The sequence below is a fragment of the Macaca thibetana genome, chromosome 2 (genome assembly GCF_024542745.1).
Source record: "Macaca thibetana thibetana isolate TM-01 chromosome 2, ASM2454274v1, whole genome shotgun sequence".
Lineage (NCBI taxonomy): Eukaryota > Metazoa > Chordata > Mammalia > Primates > Cercopithecidae > Macaca > Macaca thibetana.
Window position 1 is genome coordinate 33049020 of NC_065579.1, and position 23912 is coordinate 33072931.

Below are 23912 nucleotides of genomic sequence, written 5' to 3' on the forward strand. Positions count from 1 at the left end.
ATATCCCCAAGCCCCATTTAATATTAAAAAGCAGTAAGAAAGTTCAGAGGTAAAGAGTAGCAGACATGCCATCTCATGAGAGTCAAGCTGTGGTAGGGTAGAGGAGATGCTACGGGGCAAGGTCATTTGAAGAGGAGTAAGCACAAAATCACTACATGAAGAATCTGGGATACTGGCCTCATGGAGACCCATGTCTAAATCCAAAAGATAGAGCTTCAGAGTAGAAAGTTGGTGGGAGAATATTTTGAGGCAATAGATCTAGACCTTATTTACTAGATCGGCTGGCTCACCTAGACTGATGTCTGTTACCATACACTGTTCTTCAGCAAGCAGCTGACCAAGAAAAACTAGCTCCCATTAAAAGATAAACAATAACTTAAAAAACCAGCGGGAAACTATGAGAAAAATATTAAAAGATAAAAATGAAGAAACTCACTAAAACAAGAATATCAAAATAATTATTTTACAAAGCATAAAAAAATTGAACACTTTCCTTGAATTAAAATAAGATACATTAAAATAAATCTCTTTGCATCAAGAGCTCAAAGAATAGAGACAAGTGTACAAATAAGATAATAACAAAAAAATGCTAGAAAGAGATTTTAAAAATGAGTTGGAAGAGCCAGGAGAAAAAAATTAGAGGAGAGACTGAAGCCATTATATAAAAGACAGCCATGTTAGAAATAGTAATAAAAGGAGAAACGGTAGTACCAAAAATACAGTTAGAAATATTGATAGGTTTCAGAAAACTGAGCAAAATAAAATGGAAAGGCAAAAGAGGATTTAAAAGGATTACAGAGAAAATAATAGAAAAATAAAAAGGATTTTATTTATACCTGATTAGTATCCTTGAATAAGAGTAAAGAACAGAGAAAGTCAAATTATCCTTCTTTGCAGATGACATAATCTTATACACAGAAAACTTAAAGATGCCACAAAAAGCCCTTAGGACTGATAAGTGAATTCAGTAAAGTTGCAGGATACAAAATCACTAGCATTTCTATACACCAATAATGAACTAGCTGAAAAAGAAGTCAAGAAAGCAATCCCATTTACATACCTACAAAGAACCCAAAGTACCCAAGAATAAATTTAATCAATTTATTGATTAAAATAAATCAATTTTACAGGCTCATGTCTGTAATCCCAGCACTTTGAGAGGCCAAGTGTGGTGCATCACTGAGGTCAGGAGTTTGAGACCAGCCTGGCCAACATCATGAAATCCTATCTCTACTAAAACTACAAAATTAGCTGGGCATGGTGGCGGCACTACTCAGGAGGCTGAGGCAGGAGAATTGCTTGACCCCGGGAGGCGGAGGTTGCGGTGAGCCAAGATCGTGCCACTGAACTCAAGCCTGAGCAACAGAGCGAGACTCGTTCCCCTGCCACCCCCCAAAAAGGTGAAAGACCTCTACAGTGAAAACTACAAAACACTAATAAATTATGCTGGTTTCTTCTGGTTTTTAGTTTCTTTTTGGTTTTGTTTTGTGGATTCCCCTCACTTCCTTTAAACTCAGGTATAGAATTAAAAGACTGTTAGTGAGTTTCACCCAATATTACTAGATGCTTTTTAGTGACAGATTTTTCCCTTCAGTGTATCTAGCACATAATATTGATAGAAATGGAAATCTGCCACATAGTATTTCTTTTCTCTGTTTAAAATTTAACTTTAATTTTTAATAAGGCTTTCCATGTATGTAGATTAAAAAGTCAATTGATTCTACTAAGGTTACTACAGAAGATAAAATTGTCTTGCCTCTTGCCTCTCCAGTTCATGCGCTCTAAAGACAACCATGCTCAACTCTTTCATTTTTGTATAATATTCTCATGCATCTCTTTCTTGTTTTCTAGTTTTAGATATTCTCTATAGAATTTCTTTACAGGCTGTCTTAACCACATCTGCATTTCCCTTATCATCCTCCAAATAATTTTGTCTATTTAAATAAGATCAATGTTTAGTGTCTATATTACTATGACTATGCAAATATTGTTCCTAACAGAGCCATGTTTTATATATTGTGTGCAATTTATTGTTTTCTTGGGAGTAATAGTCACTTCTATTTTTTGTTTTGTTTGACTGTCATTTATACATGCATCGCCATTTCATTGCCAAATTTTGTATTAAGTGTAACTCTCCTCTCACTTTATTAGGTACATGAGTTATTTTATCAGGTTTGTCTCTCCTCCATCTCTCCTGAAGACTTTCTGCTCTACTTGGAGCTGCTCTTGCTGTATAGCTCTCTCCCTTCACCATCGTACTGGGAATACTTTGGCTCTGTCTTATGTTGATGATCTGTTTTCTGGATTCCATGGCTTTCTATTTGTTAGTTTCTTCATGTGTTTTAATGGAATCCATGCTTCAGCAGATTTTTGGGGCCTATATTAACATCTAATGGCTTTATTTATGTGTTAGCTATTAAAATAGCATTTCTATTTCCAGGAAGTGGTGTTATCTTATTAGTAATGGCTTTACTGAGACATAACTAACATGCCATATAATTCAGCTGTTTAAAGTATACAACTCAACAGTTTTCAGTACCTTCACAGAATTGTGCAACCATCGCCACACTCGATTTTTGAATATTTAAATCACAATCACCCAACCAAAAATATCTGTACCCATTAGCACCCACTCACCATTTCATCCCAACTTCCCCACCCTCCTACCTTGGGTAACCATAAATCTACTCTTTGACTCGATAGTATATATGGTGCTTTGTGAATGGTTTCTTCGCTTAATGTTTTCAAGATTCATCTGATTAAAATATGTATCAGTATTTTATTACTTTTTACTGCTGAAGAATATTCCATTGAATGAGTATTATATTTTGTTTATCAGTTTCCCGGTTGATGGATATATGGATTATTTCCATTTCTTGGATATTATGAATAATGTTGCTATGAACATTCATGAAAAGGTTTTTGTATGGAACACATGTTTATTTTTCTTGGGTAGATACCTAGTGCTATGGTCTGAATGTTTGTGTCCCTCCCAAATTCATATGTTGAAACCTAATCACCAATGTGATGGTATGAGGAGGTGTGGCCTTTGGGAGGTAATTGTCATGAGGGTAGAACCCTCATGAATGGGATTAGTGCCCTAATAAAAGAGGCACCAGACAGCTGCCTTGCCTCCTCCACCATTTGAGAATGTAGTAAGAAGGCTTCACCTATGAACTAGAAAGTGGTTCCTCACCAGACATAAAATCTGCTGGCACTTTGACCTTGGACTTCCCAGCCTTCCAAACTGTGGAAAATAAATTTCTGTTGTTTATAAGCCACCAAGTTTATGGTATTTTTTTAAATAGCAGATCAAACAAATTGAGACGCTTAGGAATGAAATTGCTGGGTCATACAGAAACTCTGTCATGTACTAAGTTGTGTCCTCTCCAAATTTATATATTGGAGTCCTACTGCCTTGCACCTTAGAATGTGACTGTATTTGGAGATTGGATCTTTAAAGAGGTAATTAAAATAAATGAAGCAATTAGGATAGGTTCTAATCCAATGTAACTGGTGCCCTTATAAGAAAGAAGATTAGAACACAGATAGATACAGAGAGAAGGTTATGTGTAGACATAGGGAGAAGACAGCCATCTGCAAGCCCAAGAGAGAGGTCTCAGAAGAAACCAACCCTGCTGACACCTTGATCTCAGACTTCTAGCCTCCAGAATTTGAGTGTTGTTTATACCACTCAATGTGTGGTGCTTGGTTATGGAAGACCTAGAAATTAATACTCTCCATCGAGGTTTAGCCTTTTGAGGAACTGCCAGATTATTTTCCAAAGCAGCTCTGTCCCAGGCAATCCCACCAGTAGTTTACAAGGGTTCAATAGCTTGTCATTAACGTTTTGGCATCCTAGTGAGTGTAAAGTAGTATCTCATTGTGGTTTTAATGTGCATTTAGTTGATGGCTAATGACATTGATCATTTTTTCATGTACTTACTGACCATTTGTATATCTTCTTTGGAGAAATATTTATTCAAATCCTTTGCCCATTTTTAATTGGGCTTTCTTTTCATGGTTGACTTGTAAGAGTAAGAGGTGTTGTGTATTTTAGATACAAGTTCCTTATCATAAATATGATTTGCAAATATTTCCCCCTCTTCTGTGGGTGTCTTTTCACTCTTCTGATGATGTCTTTTGTGGCACAAAAGTCTGAAATTTTTATAAAGTCCAATTTGTCTAGTTTTTTCTTTTGTTGCTTGCACTTTTAGTGTTATGCCTAAGAAATCAGCCTATTCTAAGTTAATAAAAATATAGACCTATATTAACTTCTAAGAATTTTATAACTTTTGCTCTTATGTCTATGGCTTTGATCAATTTGAGTATATTTTTGCATGTATTTAGTAGTATGAGGTAGGGGTCCAATTTTACTATTTTGCATGTGGACATCCAGTTGTTTTAGCACTATTTTCTGAAAAGACTATCCTTTAGCCACTGAATTGTCCTGGCACTTTTGTTAAAAATAAATTTACCATAAATGAGAGGGTTTATTTATGGACTCTCAATTCTATTCCATTAATATATGTCTGTGCTGATGCCGGTACCATACAGTCTTGATTACTACAAGGTTAGAAATCAGAATGTATAAGCCCTCCAACTTTGTTCTTTTTCAAAATTGTTTTTTGCTATTCTAGGTCTCTTGAATTGTCATACATATTTTAGGATCAGCTCATCAATTATTACAGAGGGGCCAGCTAGAGTTTTGATGAGGATTGTGCTGAAACTATAGATTAATTTGGGGAGTATTTCCATTTTAATAAAATTGGATCATCCAGTTGATGAACATGTGACCTCTTCCTATTATGTATTGGTAATACTCAGACATACAATTTATCTTTTTTGTTTTTTTGAGACAGTGTCTGGCTCTGTCACCCAGACTGGAGTACAATGGTGTGATCTCGGCTCATTGCCACCTCTGCCTCCCAGGCTCAAACCGTCTTCCCCGCTCAGCCTCCTAAGTAGCTGGTACTACAGATGCATACCACCATGCCTAGCTAATTTGTGTGTGTGTATTTTTGGTAGATATGGGGTCTCGCCATATTGCCCAGGCTGGTCTCGAACCCCTGAGCTCAAGTGATCCTCCTACCTTGGCCTCCCAAAGTGCTGGGATTACAGGCATGAGCCACCACTCCTGGCCTGATTTTTTATGTTAATCTGTTGAAACAATGAATCTATCTTTTATCCTGCAATGTTGCTGAACTAATTTATTATCTGATTATCTTTTAGTGGATTCCTTAGGATTTTCTATACATAATATCATCTGCAAATATATATGGTTTTCCTTCTTCTTTTCCAAATGAATACTTTAAAAAAAAAAACTTTCTTAATTGCCCTGACTTGAACCTCCAGTACAAAGTTGAATAGAAGTTGAAGAGAGAGCGGACATTCATGTCTCATTCCTGAACTTAGGAGAAAAGTTCTCAGTCTTTCACCATGAAGTATGTTAGTTATGAGACTTTTGAAGATGCCCTTTATCAAGTTAAGGAAATCCCATCTTCTACTTATTATTTGTTGCATATTTTCTTCATGAGGTACTGTCAAATTTTGTCAAATTTTTTTCTGTATTTATTGAGATGCTCATGTCGTTTTTGTCCTTTATTCTATTGATATGCTGTATTACATTGATTCTTGGATGTTAAACCAACCTTAAATTGCTGGTATAGATCTTACTCAGTAATGGTGTATAATCTTTTTCATATGTTGCTGAATTGGTATGATAGTACTTTGCTGAGGATTTTTGCCATTGCACTATTAGGGGTTATTGATGTAAATTTTTATTTTCTTGTAATATGTTTGCCTGGTTTTGGTATTAGGGTAATACTGGGCTCATAGAATGAGTCAGAAAGTGTTCCCTCCTTTGGAAGAATTTGTGGAAAATTGGTGTTAATTTAGCTTTAGGCATTTGGTATAATTTAAATGAAGCCATATGGGCCTGTTTTTATTTGTGGGAAGTTTTAAATGTCTAATTCAATCTATTGTTAAATCTATTCAGGATTTTTACTTCCTCTTGAGTCAGTTTGCAGTTTGTGTCTTCTAGGAATTTGCCCATTTCATCTAAGTTATCAAATTTGTTAGCATATAGTTACTGCTTATCATATCCCTTATAACCCTTTTTATTTCTGCAAGTTCAGTATTATCCTCTGTCTTTTATATCTTATTTTAGGAATCTGTCATGCCTCTTTTTTTTTGGTCGGTCTAGCTTAAAGTTTGTTAATCTCTTTAAAGAACAATGTTCAACTTCATTAGTTTTCTATATTTTTTCTGTATTCTACTTCATTAATTTTCATTATAATCTTTACTATTTCCTTCATTTTATCAGTTTGAGTTTAGTTTATTCTTTTTTCCAGTGATTTGTATAAGCTTAGGTTATAAATTTGAGATATTTCTTCTTTCTAAAGATAGGTTTTTACCGCTATAAATTTCCTTCTAAGCATGATGTTAGCTTCATTCCATAGTTTTGAAATGTGTTTTTATTTTAATACATCTCTAAGTATTTTAAATTTTGTATTTCACCCTTTGAATATTTAGACGTCTGATGTTTAATTTTCATATATTTGTGAATAAAATTTTTTTCTTTATGTTTTTGATTTTTAATTTGATTCTTTTTTGGCTAGAGAATGCACTTTGTATGATTTTAACCCTCTTTAATTTATTGAGGCTTGCTTTATGGCCTAACAACATGGCCTATTCTGGAGAAAGTTCCTTATGGACTTGAGAAGAATGTGTACTCTGCAGTTATTTCGTGGATTATTGTACAACTGCATGTCAGGTATAGTTGGTTTACATTGTTGTTCAAGTCTTCTATTTTCTCATTCACCTTCTGTGTGGTTATTCTATTCATTATAGAAAGTGGAGTATTGAAATCTCCAACTATTATTGTTGAATTATCTATTTATTGAATCTGTCAGTTTTTGCTTCATGAATTTGCGGGTTCTGTTATTAGGTGCATATATGTTTATAATTATTATACTCTATAAATAATGACTCATCATTATCAAATGTATCTCTTTAGTAACAGTTTTTGTTTTAAAGTTGATCTTATGTTAGGATTGACACTTCAACTTTCTAATGGTTGCTTTTGCATGATGTATCCTCTCTTATTGTTTTACTTTCCATATATTTGTATGTTGGAATCTAAAATTAATCTCCTGTAGACAGGATAAAGTTAAATAATGATTTTTAAAAGTCCATGTTACCAATCTCTGCCTCTTAATTGGAAGATTAATATCTTTGTTTAATGTAATTACTATATAGTTGTTCTTTTTAAATGTAATTTTCACTCATTATGGTCATTTTGCTAGAGAGTGACTCCGCAGAGCTCTTCAGGCAGCTTTAACATTCCTTTTTATTCTTATAATTTTGTCCTTTAAAAAATTTATTTACTGGGTCATTTGTAAATGCACATAGAAAAGTTACCTTTCTCCACTACCTCACCTCATAAACAAAAATCAAGATCAGAGTTACAATTATAAAAAGTAAACAATGAGATTTTATAATAAAATGAAAAATATCCTCATGACCTTGGGGTAGGTAAAAAACTCTTAAACAAGATACAAAATGCATTAGCCGTAAAGAAAAAAACTAATAAATTAGCTACATTAAAATTATGAATTTTGCTCTCGGCCTTCCCTGCACTGAAAGCAACTGTATTCCCATAGCCCCTTACCCCTAAAAATGTATGCCTGCTCCAAGTATGTCTCCATCCACTCTTGGTCAAGAGCACCTCCCAGTTGCTGAGCTGTCTACTATCTGCAGTGGTGCTGAAATGAACAGAGACACTGATAGATGAGAGCCTCAGCAGCTTGGCAGTCTCACATCCCCTTATCTCACTTGTCCCTGGCTGCAGCTCCAAACCAGTGCAATTTCAAGAGACATTGACACAGCAGCCAAGTTTATTGGGTTGGGGCTGCTACAGTTGGGGGGCTGGCTCTGGGGCTGGGATTGGTTGGGATTGTGTTTGGGAGCCTCATCATTGGTTATGCCAGGAACCCTTCTCTGAAGCAACAACTATTCTATCCCATTCTGGGTTTTGCCCTCTGGGAGGTAATGGGGCTGTTTTGCCTGATGGTAGCCTCTCTCATTCTTTTTGCCATGTAAAGGAGCCATCTCCACCTCCCATAGTTCTTTCTCCCATGTCTCATTGGCCCTGTATGTTCTTTTTTCCTATACATTCCCAGGTAGCCCAGGGAACGTGGTTGGCTCAGGGTTTGACAGAGGGAAGACAAATAAATACTGTATTAATAAGGTGAAAACAATTATGAATTTTAAGAAAGTAAAAGGTAAGCCACATTGTAAGAGATGACAGTGGAAATACATACATCTGATAAAGGACTCAAATCCTGAGTGTACAAATAACTTATAAAAAATAAAAAGAAAAAGGCAAGCAACACAATAGAAAAAAGCGGAGGAAAGATTTTAATAAATACTTGATCAAAATCAGGGCATCCAAATGGCAAATGAGGACATGAAAACGCATATAATTTTGTTAATCATCAAATAAATGCAGATAAAGCCATAAGCAATGTCACAGTCACTAGAATAGTTAAAATGAAAAAGGCAACAGTACTAAGAGTTGGCAAAGATGTGTAAAGATTGAAACATTCACATACTATATGAAAGTATAAATTGGTACAATCACCTAAGAAAACTTTTTGGCAGTACCTACTAAATAGAGAAATAAATTATATTCTTCGATGAGAGGAACTAAGTGGCAAAGATGCCAATTATCACTACACTAATTTATTTATTTATTTATTTATTTATTTATTTATTTATTTATTTATTTTGAGACGGAGTCTCGCTCTGTCACCCAGGCTGGAGTGCAGTGGCCAGATCTCAGCTCACTGCAAGCTCCGCCTCCCGGGTTCCCGCCATTCTCCTGCCTCAGCCTCCCAAGTAGCTGGGACCACAGGCGCCGCCACCTCGCCCGGCTAATTTTTTGTGTTTTTAGTAGAGACGGAGTTTCGCCGTGTTAGCCAGGATGGTCTCAATCTCCTGACCTAGTGATCCGCCCGTCTCGGCCTCCCAAAGTGCTGGGATTACAGGCTTGAGCCACCGCGCCCGGCCCACTACACTAATTTATAAATTCAAAAAAATAGCAAATAAAATATCAATGAGTTTTTTTAAATTTTGAGTTTGGCAAAGTAATTTTATCTTTTGTCTGGAAGAATAAGTAATTCATGAAGGAAAACAAAATACTGAAAGGAAGAACCACCAGTGGAGCACAGAAATGCTAGGTATTAAAATATACCACAAATATGTGTTAAATAAAATAATAGATTATTCAGTCATTGTAAAACATTTTCAAGAAAGACCAAAGAGTTTATAGAAGTTAAATTTGTGGTTTCAAGTCAATGGGGAAGATTAAATTCTTTAATAAATAATGCTGAGTGAACTGTTTAAATATATGGAAAATTTTAAGCCACAGTCTAAACACTTTGCATGCACCACAGTATTCCAGATGAATTAGTATTTAAATGTTCTTACAACATTAACAAAATAAAAATATAAAACAAAATAAATATATTTAAATATAGATGAATATTTAAAAGCATTACACCAAAGAGAAAATTAAACAGAAAAATATTGATACATTTAACAACATAAAAAACATACATTTCAGAAAACAGCACAAAGAACATTGCAAGGCAAATTCAACCAAATGTTAAGTTGTTAGGAAAAGATGGATGTCTCATATTATATTTTTGTGCTCCTGTAAGGTTTTATAAATGTCTTATAATAAAGAAATTATTCAGAAAGAAACAATTGAAAATTAAATTTCAGTAAAAGTCCTCTAAGAAATTAATATTCTAATAACCAACATATTAATAGAAAAATGGATGAAGGATGCAATAAACTTTTCAAAAAGGGAAAGTACGACACTAATAAAACATTAGAAAATCAACTTCATAATTATTCAAAGAAATAAATAAGAATGAGAAATGACCTTAGTTCATGGTATGCTGGCTAAAGTGTTTAGGGGGAAGTGTACTCATATATGCAACTCTGCAATGCATCAGAAGATAAGATGTATAGATGGATGGATGAATAAACAGATGGACAAATATGTGATATAACAAGTAGAGTAAAATGTTACTGGCAGAATCTAGGTGGAAAGTACTCTGTAAAATTCTTTCAACCCTACTATAAAGTTCAGCATTTTTATAATAAATATTGGAAAAAAAGGAGTGGAGACAGTAAAATGAGTTAGTAAGTTTGTTTAATAGTCTGCAAACAAGAGTTCTAGATTAAGATATCAACTGAAGCAGTGTTGGTGAGGGGCTAACTAAATGAAAATAGTGTGTTAAAATGTAAGCTCAGGCCCATCTTTAGGGTGTAATTTTTCAATGTTCTCTCTGAAAAATGACCCCCATCCAAAGAACTAATAAATTTGTCTGCCTGTCTTTCCAGGGAGTCAACAGATCTATCAGGGGAGAAGAAAGTAGAAATCCTGGAGACAGGAGCTCTTCACAAATGACAAATAGTTCACAGGAAACACTTCTACCCCAGGGTATCAGTTCCTCCAGAGAATCAGAGCTTTTATCCAGCCTCAGGGCAGAAGATTCTTTGAGTTAGAAAAATTGTCACACTGACAGCTTTATTTTTACCAATGACATAGACAGTCATCAACATAATCATACCCCATAAGCAGTGTGTTCAAAAGACAATTAGAGAGGGCTCTGGGTTGCTATGGTGACAGAACAGCCCGCCAGACCTGATATTTCTCCTCCTGACTTCTCATTAAAATAGCTTTAAAAAACAGAAAAAGATAAAAACTGGAAAGCATACTGTAAAATAAAAGTAAGAGATGTCAGAGTTGGAGTGGAATTTTTCCTGAGCATATCATTTTAGAGTAGATCAAGGAGCATCATCCTAGATCTTTCATCTCCTTGTCACCCTCTGAAATACACAGTTTGGAGCCCCTCAAAGAGTTGAGAAAGGCTTTGAGTGACCTCTCTCCTAAATCTGGGATACAGGGCTTCATGGATAGAAAAACATCGAACCTCACACCAACAATCAGACTCCGGTCTTACGCCTGCCTACTAACACCTTTTTTTTTTTTTTTTTTTGATATTCACTCAGAGATTAATACTCCTAGCACCAAACATGGCAAAGGTAGAAGATGAGCAGAGATTCATTGTGTTCCAGAATTCTTTGTCATTGAAGAAACTAACTAGTTGCAGAGCCAGGAAGAGTTCTGGCAGCAGCAATCACTTGGGGTTTAATGTTCCATGCAATATAGTTCACCAGAACAAAAGCTATAAAAATCTAACTTAATTTGGAAATCTCCAATTCTCAGATCAAGACAACATCCAATTGTATTGTTTTTGTACTCATTGACCAAATTGACCCAACAATTCTATACTTCCCTAAATGTTATAGGTGTTCAAAAGTAAAAAAGAGACATCCTGAGATATGCAAGAACTCAGAAAAGTAATAATTATTCTTCCTTTCTTTTTTTTGAGATGAAGTTTCACTCTTGTTGCCCAGGTTGGACTGCAATGGTGCAATCTCGGCTCACTGCAATCTCTGCCTCCTGGGTTCAAGCAATTCTCCTGCCTCAGCCTCCTGAGTAGCTGAGATTATAGGTACCTGCCACCACACCCTGCTAATTTTTGTATATTTAGTAGAGATGGGGTTTCACCATATTAGCCAGGCTGGTCTTGAACTTCTGACCTCATGTTATCCACCCAGCTCAGCCTCCCAAAGTGCTGGGATTACAGGTTTGAGTCACTACGCCCGGCCCTTCTTTTCTTAAAGAAAATTCTCATTTGGGTTTTCCAATCCATTGGAAAAAATCAAGAAAAAATTCCAGTTCTGAAGTAGGAGACCAGCAGGACTTGTTTCCTGGTCACAACTCTGCTCACCAAAACAGAATCTGGTCCAGACAGGATAAAGTGGAAAAACCAGCAAGAACTAGCAGATGGTGACAAAAGCAATCCCTAGCTGCCCTCATTGTTCACTGGCATAAGACATTCCCATCAGTGCCAGGACAGTTTATAAATGCCGTGGTAATGATCCAGAAGCTACCACTTCTTTCAATGGCAACACCTCAGAAGTTATCACCCCTTTCCTAGAAAGTTCTAAATAACTCACCCCTCAATTTGCATTGACCCACTCATTAATTTGTACTGACCCATCCCTTAATTTGCATATAATTAAAAGTAGATTTATGTGAGTATAAATATAGTTGCCAAGAGCCCATATGTTACTGATTCTGGGTGCACTGCCTATGAGTTAGCCCTGCTCTGCAAGGAGTAGTCATTCAATAAAAGATTGTTGTCTAATGCTATGAGCTCACCCTGGAATTCTTTCCTGGGCAATGCCAAGAAGCCTCCTGGGCTAATCCCCAGTTTAGGGGCTTGCTTGTCCTGCATCATCTGGCAACCATGAAGGGACAAAGATGGTGAATGAGAGGCAGGGACTGACATGGCAGTGAGACAGTGGTGATCAGTGGCAAGATGGTGAGCCAGTGGCAATCACGGGAGAGGTGGTGAGACAATAGAGACGATGGAAATTGGAAGTCAGCAAAGAGTTCAGACAAGAGACAGTGAGAAATGGCAAGATAGAGACTGGCGAAGTGGCAAAAGGTGGCAATCAGTGATCAGCAATCTGTGGGATGGCAAGACAGCAAAAATGGTGATTGGAGAGATGAGAGACGGCAATCAGCGAGAGATGACGAGATGAGATGGCAATTAGCATTACAGAGCTGTAACACTAGTCAAAGGCTCTTTTAAGATCATCTTTCCTGCCAGTGGAGCTCAATGGACAGGCAAGTAGCCATAGTGCCGCTGCCTTGTGTGGGACCCACTACTCTGACTGGCAGGCCGGCAGGTCACTGGTCCCCATGCCACCACCTCCCCTGCCACATGGCAGCCAAGCTCACCCAGGCTGAGGGAACCTGGAGAGACTTTCACCCGAGTCCCACATTGAAGACCAGTCAGTGCCATTTTGCCTCCTGTGGATGGATGAGTGTCCCTCTGCCCTCCCAGCCCCCACTCCTCTTGAATCAAGTGAGCCAGGGAGTAAAGCCTCTAGCCAGAGGGTCAGTTTAAAGTCCTGCATCATCTGGGTACCCCAAAGCACGTCCTTGTCATCCTTTCCCCTGGTGCTTTTCCTCTGACTCCATTTTATTGCTCTGCCAGCCATTTTATTTTCAATTCTCAATTGTATGTTTTGTTTGAGGTTTTTTAAACTTTGATTTTCTGTTAACTGTATTTGGGCAATTGTTTAAGGCAAGACACTTGGTTGTGAGAAGTCCCCGTTTTGCTGACTCTGGGATGCCAGAGTCACATTGTTCTGTGGCCCTGACCAGCCCTTTGGGGTTCACTGTGGCTGCCCCTCAGGTGCTCTGGGGTTTTCAGCATTTGGTGTGGGTCCCCCCATTGGCCAACACTTAGGTACTCTGGGTTTTCAGCGTTCAGTATTGTTGGCTGCCTCCCAGATGCTCTAGGGTTTTTGGCATTGCCATTAGCTCTAGGATTATGAGTTACAGGTCCATCCTAGGGAATTCTTGGTCTTCCTTTTTCTTGTTTTCTAATCTAAAGTTATCATTTTCTGTAATAGCATTTTCTTTTCTTTGTCACTTTATTTACACTTTTCCTTCTACATTTTGCTTAATAAAAATACTTCTTTTCATATTTAATTCACTGGCAAATGCTTATAATCTACTTTTGTAATGCCTTGCTACCTACAGTTACATCTTCTCTGCAGGCAGTGGAAATCTGAAAGGAAAATAGTGAGGACCCATTTGTTTTCCCTCTTGCTAGACTTAGAAAAACTTTTGTGTCCAATAGAAATCCTTGTTTGACATGGAGACAATGATAAGCATCCCAGAGAACTCACTGCTAGGATGTCTTTTAGGCTATTGGAGCAAATTCAAATTCAGCTGAAAGAAAAATAAATTCATTTTCTATTGCAACACCATTTGGGTTTAATATAAATTGGAAAACCAAGATATTTGGCCTAAACATGGTTCTATACATTATACTGCTGTTTTACAATTGGACTTATCCTATAAAAAAAGAAGGAAAATGGGAGGAGGTCTCTTATGTATAGGCTTGTATGGCCCTTTACTGGCTCATGTTACTTCCAGATACCAGGTAGCTACACTTAAGGGATTCCATCTGAGCTGTTCTTCCTAAAAGGCCTACACCCTCTCCAGAGTCTCTTCAGTCCCCTAGTTCTGAGGCGGGGTTCAGGTCCCACCAGTTCTCTAATGAAAGATTCTACCCCAAGGTCATCAGGCAACCCTCCCGCTTACCCAACCTGCCCCAGCACATACACCCTGCTGCCCAACCAGTACCACCAGGAGTGGGGTCCCCTATCAGCCCCTGAAGTCAAACCTGTGTCCATTGTGGGAGGTAGCTGATGGAAATGGGGGAACACTTAGAGTACGTGTGCATTTTCTAGATCTGATTTGACTTTATACAAGTACAAATTTGACCAGTTTTCAGAACATCCAGAAAAGTTTATAGAGGAGTTTGTTAAGTTGGCCACATTCTTTAATTTAACTTGTCATGACTTACGAGTATTGTCCACTTGCTGTGCTGTACAGAAAAAGCAGAGGAAAGAATGTGTTGTTAAGCCAGTCAATTATGACAAGATTAGAGAAATAATTCAGGGAAAGGATGAAAATCCTACTCTGTTTCAGGGCTGTTTGGTTGGGGCACTCAGGAAATATACTAATGGAAACCCAGACTCCCCATACGGGCAAGCTCTCCTAGGTATATATTTTTTGCTCCATCTGCCCCTGACATTATAAGGAAACAACAAAAATCAGCAATGGGACTTCAAACCCCTCTGAGACAACTCTTAAATGTGGCCTTTAAGTTTACAACAATAGGGACAGGCAAGTCTTTTACTGGGTCATCTGCTAAGCCTGAAGTGCCTACTTCTTTCTTCCTTCAGTCAACATTCTACTCCATCTTCAAGGCCTTCCCTTCAGGAGACCTTCTCTTATCTGATATTTACCTCATTAAAAAGGTTATTTTCCTACCCTGAACTTCAGGAGAAATACAATAAAAAATCCTCCCCACTAAATATAGGAAAGAAAAAAAGTAGTTTCATTATTGAATAAAGTTTAAACCAGACTCTGATATGGATCACAGGCAATCTGCTAAGGAGATCACAAAGACAGAAAGAAAGCTCACCCTTTATAAAACCAAACAGATACAATCCATTACACACATGTTCTCAAGATAAGAATAACTAGATCTCAAGTAAGGGGACTTTGACGTGCCCTTTGTCACACATAATTTATCCTAAATTCACCTAGTAATTGAGGTGGTTATTCATGTTTGCTAACAGACTTTATCCAAAGTAAAAATAAACTTTTCGTATCTCTCTTTTTTTTTTTTTTTTATAACTTCTGATATCTTTACAGCCGGGTGTCCTGCCAAAGAGAGAGTCCTATCCTTCCATGGGAACTGGGAGATGGGGGTACTGTCTTCCTTGATGATTATGTTTCAAAGATATGGGTGCCACATCCCTGAGAAAAAGATTCCTGGGTTGTAAAACTGGCAAGAGGCTTATTTATCTTTTAAAAATATTCACATCCATCTCAAAGAGTCAGAGAAAGAATTTATAAATTTTCTAAGTAAATAAGAAAAGGGATGGGGAAATTCTCTCTCCTTTTTGTACTAAGGAGATTTTTCCCCCCTTTACTCTTAATTTGTATTTGCCTTGCGAACTCACATAGCCTCTTTGGTCTGTGTCATTAAAATGTTATTTCATTGACAGGGGTATTTGTATACTCCTCATCTCTTTTTCCTACTCGATCATAGTAGAAACTGTGTCATGTGTATTTGTGCTGTGGCACCTGATGTGTCCCCTGCATACAACTGAGTCCTTTCAGTTTATTTGTTTTTCTTGGCCAGCCTCTTGCTTCCAATCTTTCTATTCAGCCCGTCTCTGGCTTTGGTCATCAATTCACAAGTATCACCAATTACTTTGGCTCTTGTTCCTTGAGACTGATGGGGTCCTCTGTGGCTTGGCCTCAAATTACTCCCTTAGGAACTACCTCCTTGAGAAGCACAGGTGTGTAAAACCCATACATTTTATGGAACCTGACTGTCTTCTTGGTGCTGATTATAGGAGTATACGTAGCAAGAAAATAGTAGCTGTGGTTGCCAAGTTGAAGTGATGCCATATGTACTTAATTATAGCTAAGCCATGAAAAACTTAGAAACTTCAATAGTGAACCAAATTGTGAGGAAATAATAGGATAAAATCTTCCACTTTTTGAGGGCTCTTTATTTGTTGACAACTCTGGTAGGTTGTGATTTACACTTCCAAGAGAAAAGCCCAATAACATGGTGAAGAATTGAGGTTTTGGAGGGGCATCCTGCCAGAGAGAGGCCAAATTCCCAGAGAGAACAGCAAGAGAAGAGGAGACTTAGGATAACTTGTCAAATGAGAATTTTTGAGCATTTTGCTTTGTGGTGTGTGATGTAAAGTCTATTCTGTTGCAAAATTTTCAACAAAATCTATGTTGCTCATTAATGCTTCGAGTGTGAGTGAATTCCCTTTGGGGAATGCAACTAGTATTGAATTTTGGGTGGTTCAAGTACAGTAAAGAGCAAAAACAGAGATTCTGTATGGGGACATCTGACCTCTGTGTTCCATTAGTCCTTGAGTGTTCATTCAAAATTATCTCCTCAAAGGCGATGACTCCTGGACATTTTCTAGCTTTCTTAAGAGGAGAATAGAGACAATGTTTAAGTAAAGTAATTCAGAGATTAAGTTGAATAATTTCCCAATAGTAGGGCTGCTGAATAGTGATATGATTTCAAAAAAGTATTCAAGCATCAAATGGGAATGGAGCTGCAATTGGATGATTTTTAAATGCACCATGGAACCCTTAAAGCAACACTTCCAGGGAAGGTTTTCTCATTTCCTTCTCTTAATTAAGAATCTTTTAAAAGATCTATTTCTATTTGACCAAGAGGATAGGAATTAGGACTCCTTACCCCAGTCCTGGACTACTTCATACAGTATAAGGACTGCGTTTTGCTCTCCTCTCTTCACCCCAGCTTGGCAGGATCCAGTTAGAGTAGCTCACACTCCACTAGCCAGAGGGGTTATGAGGTAGTTTGAGGCTACTGCTTATACAAAGGCCAAGGGTCTCTCAATCTCCTCCCAGTGCAGTCCTCATCTCCCTCCGAGTCTCACATTTTTCACATTTATATGTAGAGCCATTCAGCTTGGACTCAGCTACCTTGATCTTGCATGTTCACATCTGTCAATTCATATTATTTTCCAAGTATGTGAAAACTTTTATACTGACAATGATGACTTTGTTTGGTTTGAGAAAACAGAAACATCCTCAAATTATAAACATCCACTTTCTTTAAAAACTACTAGGATTGGGACGAATAAACAATCTTTTTTCTCATTCCACCCATTTTGTTAAGAGCGTCTGTCCTTTGTCCTTGCTAAAATTGTCCCCCCAGGCACTCAAGTTGGAAACCTAAGGGTCAGCTCTAATACCTTTCTTCCCTTCTATCCTACATCAGAGCTATCACAAAATCAAAGTAATTTTATTTTCAAATTACAGTAAGGCTCTGGCTACTCTCCTCTGTTTTCACAATCAGTACCCCAGTCCAAGTCACCATCACCTCTTATGGTGACTGCTACAATAACCTCCAGTCTGGTTTCTCTGCTTCCATTTAATTATCACAAAGCAGCCATAGCATTCTTCTTAAAATGCAAATAGAATCATGTCAGTTTCCCACCCAAATCCAGCCCTTCAATAATTTCTCAATGTGTTCCATAAAACCCAAACTCTGAAACATAGTCTGTAGTATGCCTACATGATATTGGCCCTGGCTTACCTCTCCAAGCACATTTTGGAGAGGTAAGTATGAGTTCTGGCAACTCATTCTGGCAACTCATACTTAGCTCTACACTATTGGCATTTCTAATTTTCCTCACTAAAACATTTAATCATAGATAAACATGCACCATGAGCTTAGCTGCTGCAGAGATATGTCTTCCCTAACTAAACTTGAGACTGTTTCCTACCTCTTTCAAGGTGCCAACAGTCTTAATTTTTTCAAAGAATCATGCATGTATTTATTTCAAACTTTTGTATTATAACAGTATAAAATGTATCACACAGACAAAGCATATGTCATATGTAAGTACATAATAAAAAGTCTTATTTCTGTTTTGATTACCATGGAAGAGTATCCAAAAATTTTTTTAAAAGTTTAATCTCCTTCAATTTTAATCTTAAAAATTTCTGAGTCATTGCCCAATGTTATGTTTTTAGGGGTAAATGGGCTGGGAAAAGCCATCAATCATAGCTAAGCCAAAAAACGTGATGTGTGTCCTTTTAACCACCAGAGACACCAGAGGATGGATGGTCAGGGTGAGACTTGTGTGAAAGACATGGTAAAAAGTCACATCTTGTTGGGCACATCAATAACCCCCAAGTTGATAATTTTTACTTTGCTTAGTCTTTGATGACACATTCAAATCAGATAATTTGAAGATAATTTAATACAAAGTCTCTACAAGGAACTCAAACAAATCAACAAGAAAAAATACCCAAACGATCCCATCAAAAAGTGGACAAAGGAGAGGAATAGACAATTCTCAAAAGATATACAAACACCCCAAAAACATATAGAAATGTTTAACATCACTAATTATCAGAGAAATGCATATTAAAACCACAATGAGATACCACCTTACTCTTGCAAGAATGGCCATAATTAAAAAATCAAAAAATAATAGATGTTGGTATGGATGTGGTGAATAGGGAAATCTTTTACACGGTTGGTGGGAATGTAAACTAGTACAACCACTATGGAAAACATTATGGAGATTCCTTAAAGAACTACAAGTAGAACTATGATTCCATCTAGTAATCCCACTACTGGGTATCTACCCAAAGGAAAAGAAATTATTATATGAAAAAGACACATGCATGTGCATGCTTATAGCAACACAATTCACGATTGCAAAAATGTGGAGCAAACCTAAATGCCCATCCATCAATGAGTGGATAAAGAAAATGTGGTATATGTACACAATGGGATCTACTCAGCCATAAAACAGAATGAAATAATGGCTTTTGCAGCAACTTGAATGGAGTTGGAGACCATTATTCTAAGTGAAGTAACTCAGGAATGGAAAACCAAATATTGTACATTCTCACTTATAAGTGGGAGCTAAGCTATGAGGATGCAAAGCCATAAGAATGATGTAATGGACTTTGGGGACCAGGGAGAATAATGAGAGGAGGGTGAGGAATAAAAGACTACATATGGGGTACAGTGTACACTGATTAAGTGACAGGTGCATTAAAATCTTAGAAATCACTACTAAAAAACTTATCCGTTTAACCAAAAACCACTTGTTCTCCAAAAACTATTGAAATAAAATAAAAGGAAAGATCTTTAAAAGTTTAAGTAGGGTTGAGGAAAAGCAAGAGGGAATGCTCTAGTACCTGGAAATGCCTGAGCCAGTTATACATTTCTATTGAGTTTGGGTCCAGTTGTTACAACACTGAGCCTACTTTAATATACAAGAGAGCTCTTTAAAAATTAGAATCTATTTAAATATATTTAGTAAATTTCTAACTTAACTTTTAAATAGATAAATTTACATGGATCTAAAGGAATAAAGGAATTTCAGTGTTAGGTCTCTCTCCCCCTACTCACAACCACTCATTAGTTAATTGTTAGTCTTCTAGAGATATATCATATATAAGCAAACATATAAAAATTGTTATACCTTTTTCCATTTTTTACAAAAATCTTGGCAATATTGTGAGCACTTACTCTATACCAGTTTCTGTTCTAAGAATTTGCATTTAACTCATTAACTGTGAAACACCCCTATAAGATATATACTGTTATAATCTCTAGTTTATAAATGAGAAGGCTGAGAAACAGAAAACATAAATGTGCCCAAGAACACACAGCTAATGAGTACTGAGGGTAAGATTTGAACCCAGGCTGTCTGATTCCAGTTCCTGTCTTCTTAACCACCTTGTTGTGTGGCTTCAGAGATAACACTGTTAACATAATAAATGTATTTTATTCTATATATGTTATGAAACAGTATTTTACTATTTCTATGATATAATAATGTAGTTTTAAAAATTTCATTTATTCCCTCTACTTGTTTGGAAATTATGCACTCTATTTTTTTATTGTTATTCTTTAAAATAGAATATGTATACTTAATGTAAAGTCTATAATTAATTATTTCTATTTTCTTCAGAAACACAACATAACAGCCTAATCACATTCTCCCTGGTTTATATGCTATCGTTTTCTATTACATCCAATTTGGGATTTATTATACTATTTTTTAAATTCACAAGTTAAGACATTATTATTGCTGTATGCAGTCTATATTTGTTTAGATTTGCCTATGTATTTATCATTCTTTTTGTTGACTTTTCCACCCCAACTTCAAATCTCATGTGCACAAAATTGGATTAATCATAATTTGGACTCATGATATGCTGTCATCATTAACCTATCATGATCTTCATTTTAAAATTCTCTGTTTTGCTTAAGGAACAACTATAAATGTATTGCTGAACCCACAAACACTAACTATAACATATCTATATACTCTTTTTTCTTGCATCTCAAAACAATTTATCTTTTTCCCAAAGTACATCCTTCAGAGAAGTTCCTCTGGTCTGCTGGTGATAAATGCTTTTAGTTTTTGTTAGATGATAAAAATCTTTATGTCACCCTTTGTCTTGAATGACAATTTTGCTGGATAGAGAATCCTAGGTTCATAGTTTTTCTCAGCATTTTGAAAATATTATTTCATTGTCTTTGGATTCCATTTTTTGGTTGATGAGAAAGCTGTTTTCAGCAAATTATTGTTCTGTTTAGTGGCTCTTTCTTTCTCACTGCCTTTAAGAGTTTCTTTGTCTTTGGTACCCTGCAGTTACATTACAACATGTCCAGGTGTGAATTTGTTTTCTTTTTTCCTGCTTGGTTTATGTCATGATTCCCATATCTATGGATGTATATCTTTCATCATTTCTGGAAAACTCTCAGCCATTATCCCTTCTTCTTCTACTTCATCCTTTGAAAATATATACTAGATGTTTTTACATTTTATCCTCCATTTCTCTTAACATTTATATATATATATGTATGTATATTTCACCACTCCTTAGTTCTCTGCACTACCTTCTGGGTAATTCCTTAATTTCTCTTTTCCAATTCACTGTTTGTTCTATTGTGTCCAAACTGCTTTTTAATTCCTTGATTGAGGTGATTATCATTTTTCTTCCCAGAAGTTCTATTTGGTTCTTTTAAAAATCTGCCTAATAAACTATAATTTCTTTAAATATTTTATACAAGTTATTTCATATTCTCTAACTGGTAATCCTAATATCCAAAGTCTGGATTTTTAAAAAAATTATTTATGCTGACCACTCCTTATGGCACCTTTTAACTCATTTATTTGGTATATTTTGTTCATTAATTCACATTTAAATGACTTGAGTCTGTGACTACTTGATGGTTCTGGACTGAGAATGTTTATCTCTAGAAAGAATTTGCATTTGCTTCTGCAGGGTATCCGATAGTACTATCAAATCAAAACCATTTTAGTTTAACTTGTAGCTCTGGGGATTACCTAGGCAGAGGTAGTATAAATTTGAATCTGAGATTTGTATCACAGCAAGCCTGTAATATCATTTCTCAGGAAGTCTATTGTTTTATATATAGATATAACCCAGAAAAGGAGCAGATAGCTTCCAATGTTGGCTCTCTTTGCAAGCAGATGGGTGTTTTCCTCAACAACCTCTTCAAGAGATTCCTGAGTAGTCTAAGAGCTACCGTCCCATTCTCTGAATCAGCCAACTATTAATCACTCAACTCTGGATCCCAAAAATGGATTTTTGCTCCCAGTAGCACTACATTCTGTCCATCTTTGTTTATCTCTGTAATTTTTGCTTACTCTTCATTTTTGGTAGCCCTTATGGATTTTTTGTACTTCTTTGTGTGCCCAGCAATGCAATTAACATTGTTTGGCTCTGTATCCCCACACAAATCTCATCTCGAATTGTAATCCCCATAATCTCCACATATTGAGGAGGGGACCTGGTGGGAGGTGATTGGATCATGGGAGTGGTTTCTCCCATGCTGTTCTCACAATAGTGAGTTCTCATGAGATCTGATGGTTTTGTTGCATGTTTGACAGTTCCTCCTATTATCTCTCTCACAATCTCACCTGCCACCATATAAGATGTGCCTGCTTCCCCTTCTGTCATGATCATCAAGATTGTAAGTTTCCTGAGGCCTCCCCAGCCATGCAGAACTGTGAGTCAATTAAATGTCTTTTCTTTATAAGTTGCCCACTCTCGGGCAGTTCTTTATAGCAGTGTGAAAACAAACTAATATACTAATATATACATATTTATATATGTTTTGTGTATATATATTATTTTTATATATAAAATAGGTGTTATATATAAAACATACACACACATACACTGCCCAAGGCAGAACTCCTAGTGTGATCTTTTAAAAGATAAACTTTTTACCCCTAATTAGAATATTTTAATGAATTCTCAATGTTCTTAGAATAAAGACTAAAATGTATCTTCACAAAGTCTGTGAAGACTTATTTAATGTAACTATAATTTTACATTTATTTGTGTTATCATTTTTTAAATGTCTGGTAGCCTCCAAGATAACTGTCCCCCACCAAGCCCAAGATTCTTACCTTCTGGTATTTGTGCTCAGTGTAGCTCTCTCCCATATTGAATGAGGCTGACATATATGAAACTTAGGATATTGTGGAAAAGATAATGTGTGACTTCTGCAGTAAGATCGTAAAAGATATCTCACTTCTGCCTTGCTCTCTTGGGTCACTCACTCTGAAGAAAGCCAGCTGCCATGCCATGAGGCACTGAAGCAACCATATGAAGAGTTCACATGGTAAATAACTGAAGCCTCCTGCCAGCAGGCATGTGAGTGAGCCATTTTAGAGGCACATCTTTCCTCTGCAGTCAAACCTTCATCTGGCCAACATTGTGACTGTTAGCTTATGAAAATCTTTGAGCTAGAACCACCCAATGAAACCACTCCTAAATTCCTGACTTACAGACTTTGTGAGATAATAAATGATAACTTGTTTTAAGCTACCAGGTTTTGGGATAATTTGCTCTACAGCAAAAGATAATAATAGATAACTAATATAATGTCCATGTCTTCCCCTACACTGAATACTTCATGAAGCAGAGACTGTGTCTGTTTTTGCTTACTCTTGCATGCCCTGTGCCTGGCGAATAGTAGAGACTTAAGAAATATTTGTTGAATCAACAAATAAAGCAATTAATGTAAAGATTGTATATCCTTAGTCTCTAGCAAAGATTTCATGACAAAAATGCCAAAAACAATTGTGACAAAAACAAAAATCGACAAGCTCATTAAACTAAAGAGCTTCTGGACAGCAAAAGCAAAAACAAAAACTATCAACAGAGTAAAGAGACAGTCTACAGAATGGGAGAAAATGTCTGCAAACTACGCATCTGACAAAGGTCTAATATCCAGAGTCTAAAGGAACTTAAATTAATAAGCAAAAAACAAATAACTCCATTAAAAAGTGGGCAAAGAACATGAACAGACACTTCTCAAAAGAAGACATACATGCGGCCAACAAACATATCAAGAAAACTCAACTTCACTGATTGTTAGACAAATGCAAATTAAAACCATAATGAGAAACAATTTCACATCAGTCAGAATGGTTATTATTAAAAAGTTAAAAGATTACAGATGCTGGCAAGGTTGCAGAGGAAAAGAAACACTTAAACACTGCTGGTGGGATTGTAAATTAGTTCAACCATTGTGGGAGGCAGTTTGGCGATTTCTCGAAGAACAGAAAACGAAATACTTCATGTTTTCATTTACAAG

General features: G+C 36.5%; 1 protein-coding gene and 1 pseudogene across 1 annotated transcript in view; one reads left to right on the plus strand and one right to left on the minus strand.

The window, feature by feature from the left end:
- LOC126947030 (60S ribosomal protein L7a-like) overlaps positions 1-23912 on the minus strand; it is a 428366-nt gene that overhangs the window by 153510 nt on the left and 250944 nt on the right. The window lies entirely within an intron of this gene.
- Positions 7681-8103, plus strand: LOC126947046 (ATP synthase F(0) complex subunit C2, mitochondrial-like; annotated as a pseudogene).